Source organism: Pongo abelii, chromosome 11 (genome assembly GCF_028885655.2).
Source record: "Pongo abelii isolate AG06213 chromosome 11, NHGRI_mPonAbe1-v2.0_pri, whole genome shotgun sequence".
In the NCBI taxonomy this organism is placed as follows: domain Eukaryota; kingdom Metazoa; phylum Chordata; class Mammalia; order Primates; family Hominidae; genus Pongo; species Pongo abelii.
Genome location: NC_071996.2, coordinates 37,597,660 through 37,618,949, shown reverse-complemented (window position 1 = coordinate 37,618,949; position 21,290 = coordinate 37,597,660). Strand labels below are relative to the sequence as shown.

The 21,290-nt window shown below is 37.2% G+C and overlaps 1 protein-coding gene across 15 annotated transcripts in view; it reads left to right on the top strand.

The window, feature by feature from the left end:
- The window catches only part of ZRANB3 (zinc finger RANBP2-type containing 3), a 332,321-nt gene that overhangs the window by 188,796 nt on the left and 122,235 nt on the right, over window positions 1-21,290 (top strand). The window lies entirely within an intron of this gene.

Genomic DNA, 21,290 nt, shown 5'->3' with positions numbered 1-21,290 from the left:
TGTTGTTTTTTTTTCCCCTGGAAGTAATGAAAACTTAGGGAATGGCAACTTTAATAAATATTGTTTTACGTAGAAAAAGAGGACACATAGATAACCCAGCCAAGCATCCTGTTATCAGCAGCTGTCTTCAAAAAGTATGCTGTGAGAAGACATATTGGTCTTCCCTAATATTATGTTTTTGTTTTTGTTGTTTTGTTTTGTTTTGTTTTGTTTGAGACAGAGTCTTGCTCTTTTGCCTGGGTTGGAGTGCAGTGGTGCAATCTCTGCTCGCTGCAACCTCCGCTTCCCTGGTTCAAGAGATTCTCTTGCCTCAGCCTCCCGAATAGGTGGGACTGCAGGCATGTGTCACCACACCAGGCAAATTTTTGTATTTTTAATGGGAACAGGGTTTCACCATGTTGGCCAAGCTGGTCTCGAACTCCAGACCTCAAGCCATCTGCCCACCTCAGCTTCCCAAAATGATAGGATTTACAGGCATGAGGCACAGCGCCCAGCCTCTTCCAATGGTATGTTAATGTTATGTTTGAATTACCGTTAGGATATTCTAGACACGATTCTGTGTCACACAGAATCGTGTCTAGAATAATAGTGTCTAGAATATCCTAACAGTAATTCATCAATTTTTTAAATGTTCTTTGTCATTGATATTTTGTACCATTTCCACCTCTAAGGAGAATTCGTTGTCTAAATTTTTATGAGAGGAAAAATGCTGCATGATAATACAAATTAAAAGTATATATAGACATACCTAAAGATTGTTAATTAATGGGTCATTGTCAGCTTCAAGAAATGTCTCGAGGGAGAGCATCAGGATAAATAGCTAATGCATACAGGGCTTAATACCTAGGTGATGGGTTGATAGGTACAGCAAACCACATGGCACTCATTTATCTGTGTAACAAACTGCACATCCTGCACATGTATCCTGGAACTTAAAATTAAATTAAATTATTTTTATTTTTTTAATTAATTTATTTATTTTTGAGATGGAATCTTGCTCTGTCGCCCAGGCGGGAGTGCAGTGGTGCGATCTCAGCACGCTGCAACCTCCGCCTCCCGGGTTCAAGCGATTCTCCTGCCTCAGCCTCCTAAGTAGCTGGGACTACAGGCATGCGCCACCATGCCTGGCTAAATTTTTGTATTTTTAGTAGAGATGGGGTTTCACCATGTTAGCCAGGATGGTCTCGATCTCCTGACCTCATGATCCACCTGCCTCGGCCTCCCAAAGTGCTGGGATTATAGACGTGAGCTACCGCGCCTGGCCTAAATTAAATTAAATTTTAAAAAAAAGTCTCTTATGGAATTGCACTGTCCCTCCTTTGTCCTCAGCATTATTGCATTTAATGTTCTCACCCATGGCTAAATAGAGGTTGTGTCTATTCCATTTGCAAATGGTTCAAATCTGAGAGAAATAATTAATATAGTGGATGGCAGAGATATGTTTGAAAAATAATTAGATAAATATTAATAGAATATGTATTCTGCATTGAGACTTAGAAAGTCAGCTTTGTGTGGAAGGGATTTGAGAAACCCTCACCTATTTATCAATAGTTCAGTTCTAAAAGATTTGTGGTTTTGAATAACCTTAGGCTAAATTGGAGTAAGGGGTGCTTCTACTCCATTCATTGATTAGACTGCATCTAGAGTACAGTTTAATTTTGAATTTATCCATTCATTCTGAAAGTATTTTAGGATGCCTCTTATATGCTAAGCCATGTGGTAGCCATCAGATATGCATTAGGGAACAAGACCCACATAGTCCAGCCTTCACTGAGTTTTCAAGTCAAATACCAACCTAGTTGAATATTCTAGAACTAAAAGAAGAGAGTTTCAAGATAGTGATGGAGTTAGGTAGGGATAGTATACAGAGTCTTGTTCTTCATCATAATGGCAATAAGAAGACATTGCAAGGTATTTTGGTTTTTAGTTATCAGTATTGTAGTTTTTTAATTGCAGTAAAATATGCATAACAAAATTTACCATTTAAGTGTTTTTAAATGTAAAGTTCAATAGATACAGTTGCCTATATGTATGTTATGTTTTAGGTTTTCTAATTGCAGTAAAATATGTACAACAAAATTTACCATTTAAACATTTTTAAGTGTACAATTCAGTGACTTTCAGTACATTCTAATGTGTTTCAGTACATTCTGTTGTTGTGCAACCATTACCACTCCTCATCATCAGAACGTTTTCATCATTACAGATTGAAACTCTGTACCCATTAAATAATTGACCCCATTTCCCCCTCCCCCAGTCCCTATAATGTAAAACTTAAAGCATGAAACATACATCATTAGATTTACAAATTTGATTTATTATCTAAGATATTTCACATGGTTCAAAATTCTAACCTACAGAAGAGTATACACATTGAAAAATCCCTTTTACCTAAATTCTTCTCCCTATAGACAACTGTATGTAGTTTTTAATCTTCCCTCAGAAACTGTGTGCATATTCAGGCAAATTCATTGTTTTAAAAAGATTGTAATATAAGCATAAACATTGTTTTGTACTTTCCCTTTTTGTCTTTTTCTCATTTACATAAATGGTATACATTATGGTTGCATGTCATTATGTCATTGGAAATATACTGTACTTTCGGGGATGGCGGGAATTTGAGAGTTTGCATTGTACAGTTTATATTTTCTCTGTGGAATGGGAAGGACAATAATAGGTTCAGAGAAATGAAAAAATAGAGGGTTAAAGGTTTCATGAAAGTTGATGTGGTTTGAAATTTTACCAAATGAGAATGAGATTAGTGTGTTAGGATTGTTAACAGCTCTAGTAATCATTTGAGATCAGCAACTCCAGATTCGTAATGGAACCAGTTTTCTCTAAGGTACAATTTCTCCAGCCACAGCCAGCAGCCTGGATACAGGCCTGGAAAAGGCTTCAGGCCTTTTTGATCCTGAAGTTGGATCCATTCAAGATTGGATTTTTTCAACAGCTTATGGTACATGGACTGTGGGACAATGGAACTTAAACTATATTAATAAGAACAAAGGTAATGTATGAACTCAGAAATCAAAAGGGCTGAGGAAAGATGTGAAGACAGAAAAAATATAATGGATTTGGAAATTGGAGGAGTCAGTTGACTGAAATGTATTGATGCGATAGTAAAGACATAGTGAGTATGAATGAACAAGCACCTTCGAAGGATGGGGTAAGTAGAGAGTAGAATGTCTGAATTTACCAGGTAGAACGGTTTCTTAGGACCCGGTTGTAACCACAGGGATAGTTGGAGTAGGTTTTAGAAGGTCATTGAAGACAATGAGTGTGAGGAACTAAGAGGGAACTAGAAGCCATGTTTTAAGAAGCATTTTAACAAATGAAAACATATCTGGAAAAGGGTGACCAGAATAATGAGAGGAATCTCATATTCAGTTCAAAAATGTCTAATGTTATTGATCGCCTACTATATTTAAGACATTATTTCAGAGCTGCCGGCAATACAAAGATGAATAAGACATAGTACTTGATCTTATGAAGCCTATAGGAATTTGAAAACGAGAAGCTCTAAGGGGAGCAGGTTTTTAAATATTTAAAGATCTGTCATGTTCTAAAAGAATTAGACTTCTGTCTTTGTGGCCTCAGAGAGCAAAACTAGTATCAAGCAGTGTAACTTAATAGGGAGGTAGATTTTGGCTTAATATGAGTAAGAAGTTTTAAAATATATGTACTTATGTATTAAGCACTATAACAATAAAAATGGAATGGAAAAATACCATAATTCTACTATACTAATAAGTAAACTGTTTTCATTTTTTATTTCTACTCTTGCCTACGGATCTAATAATTTTTACATAGTTTTATCTATCTTACATGTAATGAATGCTATCATCTGCTAATTTTCTCTTAGGAATGCCTTGTCTCATGAGTTAACATTGTCTTTATAAGTTGTTTCATTTCCTTTACTTTTATTGATTTAAAGATAGTTTATTTCATTTTGGAAAGTTATTCATACTTATTTTTTTTATTTTTTATTTTTTATTTTATTATTATTATTATTATTATTATACTTTAGGTTTTATGGTACATGTGCGCAATGTGCATGTAAGTTATATATGTATACATGTGCCATGCTGGTGCGCTGCACCCACCAACTCGTCATCTAGCATTAGGTACATCTCCCAATGCTATCCTTCCCCCCTCCCCCCACCCCACAACAGTCCCCGAAGTGTGATGTTCCCCTTCCTGTGTCCATGTGTTCTCATTGTTCAATTCCCACCTATGAGTGAGAATATGCGGTGTTTGGTTTTTTGTTCTTGTGATAGTTTACTGAGAATGATGATTTCCAATTTCATCCATGTCCCTACAAAGGACATGAACTCATCATTTTTTATGGCTGCATAGTATTCCATGGTGTATATGTGCCACATTTTCTTAATCCAGTCTATCATTGTTGGACATTTGGGTTGGTTCCAAGTCTTTGCTATTGTGAATAATGCGGCAATAAACATACGTGTGCATGTGTCTTTATAGCAGCATGATTTATAGTCCTTTGGGTATATACCCAGTAATGGGATGGCTGGGTCGAATGGAATTTCTGGTTCTAGATCCCTGAGGAATCGCCACACTGACTTCCACAAGGGTTGAACTAGTTTACAGTCCCACCAACAGTGTAAAAGTGTTCCTATTTCTCCACATCCTCTCCAGCACCTGTTGTTTCCTGACTTTTTAATGATTGCCATTCTAACTGGTGTGAGATGGTATCTCATTGTGGTGATGGTAAACACCAAAAGCAATGGCAACAAAAGCCAAAATTGACAAATGGTATCTAATTAAACTAAAGAGCTTCTGCACAGCAAAGGAAACTACCATCAGAGTGAACAGGCAACCTACAAAATGGGAGAAAATTTTTGCAACCTACTCATCTGACAAAGGGCTAATATCCAGAATCTACAATGAACTCCAACAAATTTACAAGAAAAAAACAAACAACCCCATCAAAAAGTGGGCGAAGGACATGAACAGACACTTCTCAAAAGAAGACATTTATGCAGCCAAAAAACACATGAAAAAATGCTCACCATCACTGGCCATCAGAGAAATGCAAATCAAAACCACAATGAGATATTCATACTTATTTTTAACAAACCACACATAGAAAAAACATTTTTTTAAAAAAGTAAAAGTCTCCTAGTCTCTGATAAAACAGACTTTAAACCAACAAAGATCAAAAGAGACAGAGAAAACCATTACTATAATGGTAAAGGGATCCATTCAACAAGAAGAGCTAACTATCCTAAATATATATGCACCCAATACAGGAGCACCCAGATTCATAAAGCAAGTCGTTAGAGACCTACAAAGAGACCTAGACTCCCACACAATAATAATGGGAGACTTTTTAACACCCCACTGTCAATATTAGACAGATCAGCGACACAGAAGATTAACAAGGATATCCAGGACTTGAACACAGTGCAGACCTAATAGACATCTACAGAACTCTCCACCCCAAATCAACAGAATATACATTCTTTTTAGCACCACATCACACTTACTCTAATATTGACCACATAATTGGAAGTAAAGCACTCCTCAGCAAATGTAAAAGAAATCACAACAAACTGTCTCTCAGACCCAGTGCAATCAAATTAGAACTCAGGATTAAGAAACTCACTCAGAACTGCACAACTACATGGAAACTGAACAATCTTCTCCTGAATGACTAGCGGGTAAATAATGAACTGAAGGCAGAAATAAAGGTGTTCTTTGAAACCAGTGAGAACAAAGACACAACGTACCAGAATCTCTGGGACACATTCAAAGCAGTGTGTAGAGGGAAATTTATAGCACTAAATCCCCATAAGAGAAAGCAGGAAAGATCTAAAATCGACACCCTAACATCACAGTTAAAAGAACTAGAGAAGCAAGAGCAAACAAATTCAAAAGCCAGCAGAAGACAAGAAATAGTTTAAGATCAGAGCAGAACTAAAGGAGATAGAGACACAAAAAACCAAAATCAATGATTCAAAAAATCAGTGAATCCAGGAGCTGGTTTTTTGAAAAGATCAACAAAATTGATAGACCACTAGCAAGACTAATAGAGAAGAAAAGAGAGAAGAATCAAATAGACACAATAAAAAATAATAAAAGGGATATCACCACTGATCCCACGGAAATACAAACTACCATCAGAGAATACTATAAACACCTCTACACAAATAAACTAGAAAATCTAGAAGAAATGGATAAATTCCTTGACACATACACCCTCCCAAGACTAAACCAGGAAGAAGTTGAATCTCTGAATAGACCAATAACAGGCCCTGAAATTGAGGCAAAAATAGCCTGCAAACCAAAAAAAGCCCAGGACCAGACAGATTCACAGGGAATTCTACCAGAGTTACAAAGAGGAGCTCGTGCCATTCCTTCTGAAACTATTCCAATCAATAGAAAAAGAGGGACTCCTCCCTAACTCATTTTATGAGGCCAGCATCATCCTGATACAAATGCCTGGCAGAGACATGACAAAAAAACAGAATTTTAGACCAATATCCCTGATGAACATCGATGCGAAAATCCTTAATAAAATACTGGCAAACTGAATCCAGCAGCACATCAAAGAGCTTATCCACCACGATCAAGTCAGCTTCATCCCTGGGATGCAAGCCTGGTTCAACATAACACAAATCAATAAATGTAATCCATCACATGAACGGAACCAATGACAAAAGCCACATGATTATCTCAACAGATGCTAAAAAGGCCTTCGACAAAATTCAACAGCGCTTCATGCCAAAAACTCTCAGTAAACTAGGTATTGATGGAACACATCTCGAAATAATAAGAGCTATTTATGATAAATCCACAGCCAATATCATACCGAATGGGCAAAAACTGGAAGCATTACCTCTGAAAACTGGCACAAGACAAGGATGCAGTCTCTCACCACTCCTATTCAACATATTGTTGGAAGTTCTGGCCAGGGCTATCAGGCAAGAGAAAGAAATAAAGGGTATTCAGTTAGGAAAAGAGGAAGTCAAATTGTCCCTGTTTGCAGATGACATGATTATATATTTAGAAAACCCCATTGTCTCAGCCCAAAATCTCCTTAAGCTGATAAGCAACTTCAGCAAAGTGTCAGAATATAAAATCAATGTGCAAAAATCACAAGCCTTCCTACACACCAATAACAGACAAACAGAGAGCCAAATCACGAGTGAACTCCCATTCACAATTGTTACAAAGAGAATAAAATACCTAAGAATCCAACTTACAAGGGATGTGAAGGACTTCTTCAAGGAGAACTACAAACCACTGCTCAATGAAATAAAAGAGGACACAAACAAATGGAAGAACATTCCATGCTCATGGGTAGGAAGAATCAATATGAAAATGGCCATACTGCCCAAGGTAATTTATAGATTCAGTGCCATCCCCATCAAGCTACCAATGACTTTCTTCACAGAATTGGAAAAAACTACTTTAAAGTTCATATGGAACCAAAAAAGAGTCCGCATTGCCAAGACAATCCTAAGCAAAAAGAACAAAGCTGGAGGCATCATGCTACCTGGCTTCAAACTATGCTATAAGGCTACAGTAACCAAAACAGCATGGTACTGGTACCAAAACAGATATATTGAGCAATAGAACAGAACAGAGGCCTCAGAAATAACACCACAGATCTACAACTATCTGATCTTTGACAAACCTGACAAAAACAAATATGAGGAAAGGATTACCTGTTTAATAAATGATGCTCAGAAAACTGGCTAGCCATGTGTAGAAAGCTGAAACTGGATCCCTTCTTTACACCTTATACAAAAATTAATTCAAGATGGATTAAAGACTTGAATGTTAGACCTAAACCCATAAAAACCCTAGAAGAAAACCTAGGCAATACCATTCAGGACATAGGCATGGGCAAGGGCCTCATGACTAAAACACCAAAAGCAATGGCAACAAAAGCCAAAATAGACAAATGGGATCTAATTAAACTAAAGGGCTTCAGCACCTCAAAAGAAACTATCATCAGAGTGAACAGGCAACCTAAAAAATGGGAGAAAATTTTTGCAATCTACCCATCTGAAAAAGGGCTAATATCCAGAATCTGCAAAGAACTTAAACAAATTTCCAAGAAAAAATCAACCCCAGGCAAAAGTGGGCAAAGGATATGAACAGACACTTCTCAAAAGAAGACACTTATGCAGCCAACAGACACATGAAAAAATGCTCGTCATCACTGCTCATCAGAGAAATGCAAATCAAAACCATAATGAGATACCATCTCATGCCAGTTAGAATGGCAATCATTAAAAAGTCAGGAAACAACACATGCTGGAGAGGATGTGGACAAATAGGAATGTTTTTACAGTGTTGGTGGGAGTGTAAGCTACTTCAACCATTGTGGAAGACAGTGTGGCGATTCCTCAAGGATCTAGAACTAGAAATACCATTTGACCCAGTGATCCCATTTCTGGATATATACTCTAAGGATTATATTTCATGCTGCTATAAAGACACATGCTCAGGTATCTTTATTGTGGCACTATTCACAATAGCAAAGACTTGGAACCAAACCAAATGTCCATCAATGATAGGCTGGATTAAGAAAATGTGGCACATATACACCATGGAATGCTATGCAGCCATAAAAAAGGATGAGTTCATGTCCTTTGCAGGGACATGGATGAAACTGGAAACCACCATTCTCAGCAAACTATCACAAGGACAGAAAACCAAACACCGCATGTTCTCACTCTTATGTGGGAATTGAACAGTGAGAATACTTGAACATAGGGCAGGGAACATTACACATGGGGGCCTGTCGGGGGGTGGGGCCCTGGGGGAGGGATAGCATTAGGAGAAATACCTAATGTAAATGACGAGTTGATGGGTGCAGCAGACCAACATGGCACATGTAAACCTATGTAACAAATCTGCACGTTGTGCACATGTACCCTAGAACTTAAAGTATAATAATAATAATAAAAATCAGCTTTAACTAAAAAAAAAAGATTAAAAGTCAACTGAAGTGCTTTCGTAATTTTCCCTCTAGATAGCTTCTCTACTTAAGTACATAAATAAGGATGAATTGATAGATAAGCAATTTTATATAAATAAGATCATATTGTACACACTTTTCTGTAATATGCCTTTATCACTTAATACTATCTTAGGACATTTTTTGATATCAGTAACTAAAATACATAATTTTTATTGGCTATATGATTATATTTTATATATGATACTATGCCATGTGTTTTAGATGTATTATCTTTAATTCCTTCAACAATCCTACAAGGCAGATGATAGTATGTCCATTTTATAGATGAGGAAGCTGTATTTGGAAAGGTTAAGCTGTATTTGGAACGGTTAAGTAACTTGTCAAATCACATAAGTAAAAAGTGAAAAAACGAGTATAAACACCCTTTGACACCCCTTTTCTTCCGTTCTCCTTCTAGTATTTGAATTATTTGGTAATTCAGTGTCCGGTTTTATATTATTGACCAAGTAAAATTAATGGACTAAATAAATTAATATTGTTCTCTACTAAATCAAGAAGTTGACTGTTCCTTTCTTGGTCAACTTTTTGTTTACCTTATAATTCATTTTTTTTCCCATCTGTTTGGTTTTCTATATAGCTATTGCTGCTTTTTCACTGAAAGACTCCAACCAATCTGTCAACTTCCAACATGTCTTATAAGCACATAAAATAATCTTTTTTCTTTTTCCTGGAGATTTTCCTCCCACAGCCTTCTGTTATGCTCCAGTCTAAACCGATTTTTCTTTAGGCATGGCAGAAAGCTGTCACCCTGAATTTCCTTGGGCCATTCTGCTCTGTTGGATCCTCACATTCCTGGATTTCATGACTTTTATTTCTTAGTTTATTCCCTGATATTTTAAATATTTTATTATGGAAAAAATTAACATATACAAAAGTACATCCTATAGTATAATGAACCCCCCATGTACTCATTACCCAGCTTCAACAATGATTATCTCATGACCAGTTTTGTTTTTGCTATGCTTCATCTATCTCTTCTACTCCATATTCTTTTGAAGGAAATCCTAGAGATTGTATTTTATCTATAAAATGTTTCACATATGTCTCTAAAGAGTAAGGAAGGGCTGTTCTTTTTTTCTGTTTTTTTTTGAGATGGAGTCTTGTTCTGTTGCAAGGTTGGAGTGCAGTGGCGTGATCTCTGCTCACTGCACTCTCTGCCTCCCAGGTTCAAGTGATTCCCCTGCCTCAGCCTCCTGAGTAGCTGGGACTACAGGTGTGCGCCACCATGCCTGGCTAATTTTTTGTATTTTATTAGAGACGGGGTTTCACCATGTTGGCCAGGATGGTCCCAATCTCCTGACCTCATGATCTGCCTGCCTCAGCCTCCCAAAGTGCTGGGATTACAGGCATGAGCCACCATGCCCAGCCGGGACTGTTCTTTAAAATATTTATGCAGGACTTAATACCTAAGTCATGGGTTAATAGGTGCAGCAAACCACCGTGGCACACGTTTACCTATGTAACAAACCTGCACATTCTGCACGTGTATCCCTGAACTAAAAGTAACATTTTTAAAAAAAACTATAAATTTTAATCCCCATTTAAAAAGTAATTAATTATAATACCATTATTATACCTTAAAAATTAAAATTAATTGCATTAAATCCCTTGATTGCATTAAAAATGCAGTAAATGGTTGGGTGATGTGTGCACCAAAATCTCACAAATCACCACTAAAGGACTTATTCATGTAACCAAAGACCACCTGTACCCCAGTAACCTATGGAAAAGCACAAGCATGCACACACACATAAAACATATTTAATTTTACATAATTAAAATGCACTTTTTATGTTATAAAAAATGCAGTAAAGGTTGAAATTTCCAGTTGTTTTCTGAATACATAATTTTACTATTTTGTGGGGTTCTTTTTAGTTTTTTCCCTGTAGTTTGTATAGATCAGTACCCAAATAAGGCTCACATACAGCAAATGATAGATGTCACTTAAGTCTTGGGTTTCTCTTTTATTTCCTTGTTTTATTTATTTATTTTTCCATTGTGGAAGAATCTAAATTGTTTTTGTAATCTAGATTCTGCTGCCTGCGTCCTCTTGGTGTTGTTTAACATGTTCCTTTGTCCTCTGTATTTCCATATTTGTATTTAGATATAGAAACTTCTAATATTTGGAGACAATTCTCCTTTGTAGTGATGTTTTCTTCTATTAGGAGATATCTAAAGCCTCTCTTTTTATGATGTTAGCAGCTGCCTATGTTCAGTACATTATTAAGCCTTTGGACATTGCAGAATGGTGATATTCTAACACACTTTCTTCATTTAATAGTTGGCATGCCTCATGGCCGGGTGCAGTGGCTCACACCCATAATCCCAGCACTTTTGGAGGCTGAGGTGGGTGAATCATGAGGTCAGGAGATCAAGACCGTCCTGGCTAACATGGTGAAACCCTGTCTCTACTAAAAATACAAAAACAAAATTAGCCAGGCATGGTGGCAGGCGCCTGTAGTCGCAGCTACAGGCTGAGGCAGGAGAATGGCGTGAACCTGGGAGGCGGAGCTTGCAGTGAGCCAAGATCACGCCACTGCACTCCATCCTGGGGACTCCATCTCAAAAAAAAAAAAAAAATAGTTGGCATGCCTCTTTAAAATAAAACCTCATCATAATTTATTATGTGGACATTCACTGGTTCAGTTTGTTTAAGAAAGGCAGGATAAATTTTTTCCTTCTCATTTATTAATTTTCAATGTAATAAGTTGTTTTGTTAGCAACTTACAGTGGTGTCCAGTGCTCTTTATTTTCAAAGTTGGCAAGTTGAAGTCCTTCAACTTTGTTCTTTTTCAAGGTTGTTTTGGCTATTCTGTGTCACTTGCATTTTTATGTAAATTTCTGTATCAGTTTGTCAACTTCAGCAAAGAAGTCAGCTGGAATTTTGATACAGATTGCATTGAATCTGTAGATTAACTTTGGGAGTTTAGCATCTTTATAATAGTAAGTTTTAAAATTCATGAACAGTAATGTCTTTCCATTTATTTAATTAAAAAAGAAATCCTACAATGTTGTGTAGCTTTCAGGGTATAAGTCTTACATTTTAAACAAATTTACAAGAAAAAAACAAACAACCCCATCAAAAAGCGGGCAAAGGATATGAACAGACACTTTTCAAAAGAAGACATTTATGCAGCCAACAGACACATGAAAAAATGCTCATCATCACTGCTCATCAGAGAAATGCAAATCAAAACCACAATGAGATACCATCTCACACCAGTTAGAATGGCGATCATTAAAAAGTCAGGAAACAACAGGTACTGGAGAGGATGTGGAGAAATACGAACACTTTTACACTGTTGGTGGGACTGTAAACTGTTTCAACCATTATAGAAGACAGTGTGGCAATTCCTCAAGGATCTAGAACTAGAAATACCATTTGACCCAGCCATCCCATTACTGGGTATATACCCAAAGGATTATAAATAATGCTGCTATAAAGACACATGCGTGCATAAAGACACATGCACGTGTATGTTTATTGCAGCACTATTTGCAGTAGCAAAGACCTGGAGCCAACCCAAATGTCCAACAATGATAGACTGGATTAAGAAAATATGGCACATGTACACCATGGAATACTATGCAGCCATAAAAAATGATGAGTTCATGTCCTTTGTAGGGACATGGGTGAAGCTGGAAACCATCATTCTCAGCAAACTATCGCAAGAACAAAAAACCAAACATCGCATATTCTCACTCATAGGTGGGAATTGAACAATGAGAACACTTGGACACAGGAAGGAGGACATCACACACCGGGGCCTGTTGTAGGGTGAGGGGAGGGGGGAGGGATAGCATTAGGAGATATACCTAATGTTAAATGACGAGTTAATGGGTGCAGCACACCAACATGGCACATGTATACATATGTAACAAACTTCCACGTTGTGCACATGTACCCTAGAACTTAAAGTACAATAATAATAATAATAATAAAAATCAAGATGAGGGCCAGACGCAGTGGCTCATGCCTATAATCCCAGAACTTTGGGAGGCTGAGGTGGGCGGATCACCTGAGGTCAAGAGTTCGAGATCAGCCTGGCCAACATGGCGAAACCCCATCTGTACTAAAAATATAAAAATTAGCTGGGGGTGGCTGGTGCATGCCTGTAATCTCAGCTGCTCAGGAGGCTGTGACAGGAGAATCACTTGGACCCAGGAGGCAGAGGTTGCAGTGAGCCGAGATCGCACCACTGCACTCCAGCCTGGGTGACAGAGCAAGACTCCATCTCAAAAAAAAAGAAAAAATCAAGGTGAGGAAAGACCCTTTCTAATTCTAGTTTATTGAGTATTTGAGGGTTTTTAACTCATGTTTTCTTTAATCAATTTTATTTATAATCCTTATTGATCATCAAATTGTCCCTCTTTTGACAAATGGGATGATCTCCAATTACTTTGTAATTTACATTCTACTCTTTTCATGATGATACCTTTATTCCACTTTCAGAGCACTTTGATAGTTCAGTATTTAGTGAGCAAGTTTGTGTTCTGTTTATCTGGGCTGTTCTTTGTCAATTCTATTTGTAATCTGTCATCATCATCTCACTCTGAATAATTTCAGTTTTTCAGTGTATCCTCCTGTAACTTCTACACTCCATTATCTCCCTCTGTTATGTTAACAATTAGATTGTTTCCCCTTTCTAAATCTTGTCTAGTCTATAATATTCTTCTTGCATGATAAACCAGAACTAAACATTCTGTTACATTTGCAGGGCACTATTATTTGATATAAGAACAGAGTGTCGTAAATTTTCCCCCAATTCTATCATGTGTCAAACCGTTTCATTGTTAAACTCATGTGGTTGGAAAGCAAAATACTACAACCATTTTGGAAAACGGTTTGATAATTTGTTTATAATTGTTTATAAAGTTAAACTCACAAGACCTGCAAAACACTAATGAAAAATAAAAGAAGACCTAAATGAATGGAGTGGTATACCATGTTCGTGGACAGGGAGACAAAAAAAAAATTTTTTTTTTTTTTGAGACAGAGTTTGTTGCCCAGGATGGAGTGCAGTAGCATGATCTTGGCTCACTGCAACCTGTGCCTCCCAGGTTCAAACAATTCTCATGTCTCAGCCTCCCAGGTAGCTGGGATTACAGGTGCCCACCACCACTCATAGCTAATTTTTGTATTTTTAGTAGAGATGGGGTTTTGCCATGTTATCCAGGCTGGTCTTGCACTCCTGACCTCAGGTGATCCACCTGCCTCGGCCTCCCAAAGTGCTAAGATTACAGGCATGAGCCACTGCGCCTGGTGTCTCTTAAAAAAAAATTTTTTTTAAGAGACAGGATCTTGCTTGGTCACCCAAACTGAAGTGCAGTAGCACAATCATAGCTTACTGTAGCCTCAACCTCCTGGGCTCAAGGAGTCCTCCTCTCTCAGCCTCCCAAGTAGTGAGGACTACAGGAGCACAACACCACACTCACCTAATTGTTTTCCATTTTTTATAGAGATTGGGTCTTGGTATGTTGCCCAGGCTGGTCTTGAACTCCTGGCCTCCCGCAATTCTCCCACTTTGGCCTGCCAAAGTGTTGGGATTACAGGCATGAGTCACCGTGCCTGGCCTCAATATTTTTTAAATGGCAGTTTCCCTCAAATTGTTCAGTAGATTCTGTACAATAACAATCAAACCCGAGTAAGATTTTGTAGAAATTGACATTTTAAATCTAAAATTTATATGCAAAGGCAAAGTTCCTTTTTTAAAGGAACTTTGAAAAAGAAGAAAAGAATAAGATTCACACTATTTTTCTTTACAGTCATCAATCAGGAGACACATGTAAATCACTGGAACATATAGAATCTAGAAATAGACCCATATATGTGATCAGTTGATTTTTGACAATATGCAAGACAATTCACTGGAGAAAAGCTAGTCTTTTCAACACACGCTCTTGGAACAATTGGACATCCATATGTGAAAAGAAGAAACCCAAACCATATCTTACACAATATGCAAAATTTAATGATAAATGGATTGTATATTTGGGACTTCGGGTTAGGTAAGGATTTTTTTAGACGGGGCACAAACTTCATGAATGATAAAAGACAAAAGTGACGAATTTCACCTCATCAGAACTTAAAATGTCTGTCCCCAACACTGTTAAGAGGTGAATAGACAAGCCATAAACTTGGAGAGAAAATTGTAAACTACATATTTGATAAAGGAATATATAAATGTATAAGTACACAAAAGGAATTTTTAAAATAATATATTAAAAATTCTCAGCTAGGCAGGGTGGCTTACGCTTGTAATCCCAGCACTTTGGGAGGCAAGGTGGGCAGATCACCTGAGGTCAGGAGTTCGAGACCACCCTGGCCAACGTGGCAAAACCCCATCTCTACTAAATAAAAAAAATACAAAAATTAGCCCGGCGTGGTGGCACAGACCTGTAGTCCTAGCTACTCAGGAGGCTGAGGCAGGAGAATCGCTTGAACCTGGCAGGTGGAGATTGCAGTGAACTGAGATCGTGCCACTGCTCTCCAGTTTGGGCGACAGAATGAGACTCTGTCTCAAAAAAAAAAAAAAAAAAAATCCCAAAACTCAGTAATAAGAAAACAAAATAATTTTAAAAACAGTTAAAAGATTTAGAAAGGCACTTGACCTAAGGCGATATGCAGAAGTCAAATAAGCACATGAAAAAATGCCCAAGACCTTAGTCGTTAGAGAAATGTGAGTTAAAATCACAATGAGGTACCAGTACACGTGCATTAGAATGGTGGCAAGGTTCCTGAACAACTGGAACTTTCTGCTGGGAATTACATTGCTTACATTGCTGCTGGGAATGCAAAATGTTCAACCACTTTGGAAACATTATGGCATACACTGATGATACAAATCAGAAATCCTACTGCTGGGTATTTAGTAAAGATAAATGAAAACATATGTTCACTCAGAAATCTGTATGCAGCTGTTTATAGTAGCTTTATTTATAATCACCTAAAACTGGAATAATCCAGATGTCCTTCAACTAATGTGATTGCAGAAATTGTGATATAGCCATACATTGGAATGTATTACTTGACAATAAAAAGCAATGAACTATTAATATACCCAATAACATGTATAACTTTCAAATGCAATATGCAAAGTGAAAGAAATAAGATTTAAAAGGCTACTTACTGTATAATTCTATTTATATTACATAACATTCCAGAATGTGCAGAACTACTAAGGCAAAAAACAGATTAATGGTTGCCAGCAGCCAAGGATGAGAGGAAAGGATTGCTACAAGAGGCACAAGAGAACCTAACTTTAAAAAATCAGAGGGTGATTTCCAAAGTCAGAAGTTAACTCTGCATGTGTATGTGTGTGTGTTCATGAACACAGATAAGCATATATGTTCTTGGCCATAAACTTCCTGTTTCATCATCGTAAGCTAATGTTAAATGCTACTGGGAAATGCCTTTTTAAAATTATATATGATCAAAAGGAGATTAAAGGCATATGTTTATTCTTTCAATTTAGAAAAGGATAAATGAATTTTTACTTACTCTGTAAAACTGAATGAGAAAATAATTATTCTAAGCTCAAAAGAAAGTTCATGTTTCATAATGTCTTTAGGGACATTTACAATTTTTTGGTTGTTGCTAATTTTAGTTTGTTAGGAATTAAATAGCCTTTTGTTTTAAGCCTACCCCCAAAGCATACTGCTTATACTTTGTCCTTAAAAATATTTTTCTTATTCATTTACACCTTTTCTCTTTGTTCTATGCATTTTACCTCTTTGATAATGCATTTACAAATTTGTTTTATAATTTTCTTTCCTTCCCATGAAACTATGGACCTTAATCTTCAGAATCTTTCACTTTTAGCTGGGCCTGGTGGTATGTGCCTCTAGTCCCAGCTACTCAGGTTGCTGAAGCAGGATAATCACTAAGAGCCCAGGAGATCGAGGCTGCAGTGCACTATGGTTGTGCCTGTGAATGGCCACTGTATTCTAGCCTGGGCAACATAGTGAGAACCCATCTCTTGGGGGGGGAAAAAAAAGAATCACTGACTTTTTAGGCCATTTCAAGACCCTAGGAGGGAGTTTTGGCATTTTTCACAGGATCATATGTCCCTGTCAAATTTATAGAAGTAGACACTTTTAATATATTAAAAGATCTCTTTTCAGCACATCTTCCTCTTCTCATATTTTTCCTTGTGTTTTGTGATGGTGGAGTTATCACCAAGTGTTGTTGGGATCAGGCTAAGAAGAAATTATATTAGTGGTATGTTTGGTTTGGATTTAGTGGGTTATATTTATGTATTTAGTTAGGTTATTGCTAGCCAACCTAGTATAGGAATGGCTTCCAGAAATAATCCTGGTAATGGGTAAGTGGACATATTGCAGTGTGAACGTGTCTTATGGTGCCAGATGCTGGGAACATGTGAGTACTGGAAGAGAAGCAAGGTTGAAATGTAGAGAGCCAGAGGATAATCTGCGAATAATTCTTTCAATTCTTATAGCTTATATTTGACAGAAATTTGATAGAGTTTTTTTTCAAATTTGGTTATAATTAGAAATATATGTACACACACAGAGTATGACAGTAAGTTATAAACTTGAAATAAACTTTAAAAAATTATCATTAATAAACAACAAAATTCAATCATCCATGCTTGAGTAAAGACTGAAGTATCCTATTTCTCAAATATTACAAAGTTATTGTCACCTGAAGAGGCAGTCAAAGCGTAAGCAGTGGACAGTGTTGAAAAAACATTATAGATGTGATAAGTGGTTAATTAAAAAGTGTTATTTTTCTGAATTTAGGAACATCTGTAAGCATTTATAAATTTTTTGTTTTATGTAACTTGTGTTTTTTTCATTATAGACTCATATTTGTACTTCACTTTTTATTCGTAATTCTGTTTAAGTAACAAAAGTGTCTAACTCTAAAAAGGGCTCATTGTATCTTTACTGGCCAAGTCTGTCAGTCAAGTTGTGCCCATGCCTGCTAGGCACTTGCCTGTCTTCTCAACTCTGTATACACCCCATTTTAAAGCATTGTTTTTTAGCACACTGCCAATGCATGAATTATATTCATGTTACTATTCTAGGCATTATGTATATTTTAAAACTTACATGAAAGAGAAGCTAATTTAGAAAGCTGAGATAAGAATACAATATGTAGAGGAAGTTCCTTCTGCCCCTCAGTGGGTTGACTTGAACGCCTCTGGAGTCTACTCATCCCCACACTTTGGAGACCAATGCTATGAAGTGGGAGCTATTGAAGGTATTTTTTTTTTAAGATTGTTTTTACATCATTGAATTTTAATTACAAAAGCATTATTTGCTTATTGTAAATTTTCAGATAGACAAAGTGAAAACAAAATGGGGTAACAAAACCCCAGTTTTTCCCGTAAACTTTTCAGTCTCTTTCACTATGACCCCGAAGGTAAGCAATGTATCATATCTTGATGTGTATTCTTCTGGAACTGTTTCCATTGTTATACAGACATACATATGTACACACATCTACACACATACATAATCCTTCATACCCAACATATTACTCTGAGACTTCCATTTTTCATTTAACATATATCTTCGACATTCATCTTACCCCTTACATAAAGTTCTAAATGATTCTTATGAATAGTTGCTTAATAGTCCATAGTTGGCATGCCCCACATTTTATTCAGCCATCCCCCAAACAGTGGATCTTCCCATTTTATATATGTAGGAATTGAGAATTAAGAAAAATAAAGGCCAAAACCTAAAGTTAGGAATGTTTCCTAGTCCCAGAAACTCCTACTTTTGTGTAACTGCCCCTAATACACACACACACACACACACACACACACACACAATAGTGTGTAAATAGCATAGGAAAATAATCCCAAGAAATATATTTAATATAATTTTTTTTTTTTTTTTTTTGAGACGGAGTCTCGCTCTGTCGCCCAGGCTGGAGTGCAGTGGTTCAATCTCAGCTCACTGCAAGCTCCGCCTCCCGGGTTCACGCCATTCTCCTGCCTCGGCCTCCTGACTAGCTGGGACTACAGGCGCCCGCCACCGCACCCGGCTAATTTTTTGTATTTTTAGTAGAGACGGGGTTTCACCGTGGTCTCAATCTCCTGACCTCGTGATCTGCCCGCCTCGGCCTCCCAAAGTGCTGGGATTACAGGCTTGAGCCACCGTGCCCGGCCTATAATTTTTATATTATTAGGTAAAAGTTGGCTTTTAGTAAAGCAAGACTTTGGAGTCAGACTGCCCAAGTTCAAATCTCAGCACCACTATTACCATCCATGAGATGTTGGGCAAATTCTTCAAATTCAGCAAATTTAAAGAGACTAAGGGTTTACAGGTGGCACCTCTTCTAGTCCTCCCTAATCCCTCTTATTTCCCCTTTGCACCCCAGACATGAGGCTGGGGTTTTGGCAAATGTGATATTGTCACCACTCTTCAGAACAAACGCCACCACTAGCATTCCAAGCTCTAGATGAAAGAGATGTTGGTGGGGAGAGTGGGTAACAAGAAATAATTCCTCTGAACCATGGTTCATACCAGGCATATGGCACTTAGGATCAACTAGTGGCATAAGACCCAGGAGGCAACTAGCTGAAACTTCTCTCAATAGTGTACCCTCCCCTGGAGCAGTGAGGAAACCTCACTGTTACAGACCAGGTCCTGGCACTATGACACACTGAAAATAGATTGCTCAGACTTCAAAACAGATTTGCATTTTGGGAGTACAACTGTTGGTACTCTGCAGGAGGCAAGTGTGGCCTATGTGGTTAGCCTGTTTTAAGACACTTGTATGTTGTCTTTGCCAGCATGTAGCAGTCATACCAAAAGACCTCCAGGTAGCATACTGCACACCTGTACAATGTCTCATGTAAGTGGAGAGTGTGCTTAAGAATCCATTTTAATGGCAAACACTGCATTTTCAACAAAACAAAACAAAAACCACCACCTACCAACTTCTTCCCAATATTGGTAGTTCTGAATGTTAGATTTTTTTCTGTGACCATGTGATCAAAATATACGTAAGTGTATGAATGGAAAAATAGGTGCAGAACAGGTGGCAAGTATTTTCCCATTTTTATTAGTGTGTGAATTTTTAATATAAATGTGGGGACATGATGCATTAAAGGAAGTCAAAATATTTTAATGAACAAGTTTCAGCAATTCAATTTATAACAATTATAAGTAAATCCATTAAAAATTTTTATATAGTGACAGTACTTAGATTTTTTAAACAAGTAAATTTCTTATTGATGACAACTAAATGGTATGTGTACAATTTTATCATACAGTAGATTCCGTTCATTCACTATAGTTATGTAATTGACTCTACATGCAAGTATATATATATATATATATTTTTTTTTTTTTTTTTTTTCTCGAGACGGAATCTCGCTCTGTCACCAGGCTGGAGTGCAGTGGCACGATCTCGGCTCACTGCAACCTCTGCTTCCCAGGTTCAAGCGATTCTCCTGCCTCAGCCTCCTGAGTAGCTGGGACTACAGGCGCACACCACCACGCCTGGCTAAATTTTGTATTTTTAGTAGAGACAGGGTCTCACTATGTTGGCCAGGATGGTCTCGATCTCTTCACCTCGTGATCTGCTCGCCTTTGCCTCCCAAAGTGCTGGGATTACAGGCGTGAGCCACCGTGCCCGGCTACAAGTATATCTTTTTAATATTGTGTGTATTGTTTATGTTTAATATTTATTTTTTAAAAAGCTAATGTTAACGAGTTCCACATTTCTCAAATTGACACCTATTTGTGCTAAAATACACCCAGTATTTTTTATCTAGTAAAATGGATAGTTACTTACATTATTAATATTAGTAATCATAATCCAACCTAACAGGAATTTTTTATTTGTTAATTATTCTCTAACCGCTGTTTTCAGTAGTGGGTAGTATGGACCCCTAAGAGATGATTGGGAATTTTATGGGCTGGTATTTTGGTTGTCACATTGATAGGGATATGTTATTGGATCAATTGTCCTAATGTGTAAGTTCAATTGATCCACTAGATTTCAACCCTTCTCTTAACATTTGTTCACGGTACTTGGTGCTTCGAGCTTCCAATTTTCTGAAAGGTCTAGAGAATAACTTGTCTTTTGCAAGCAGTTTAAGTTATTGCTTCCTTTCTTTTGCCAAGTCAGTTACCTCTTGTCTATCTGCATTATGCCTTCTAAATATTTCTTCAAAGCACTTATTCTCTGATGTCTCCTCTCATTCTCTCTTTCATAGTAATTTTGTGTTCTTTTATTTTATCCCTTTGCTGTCAATCCAGGAAAGGGTTGGAAAGGAAGAAGTATTTC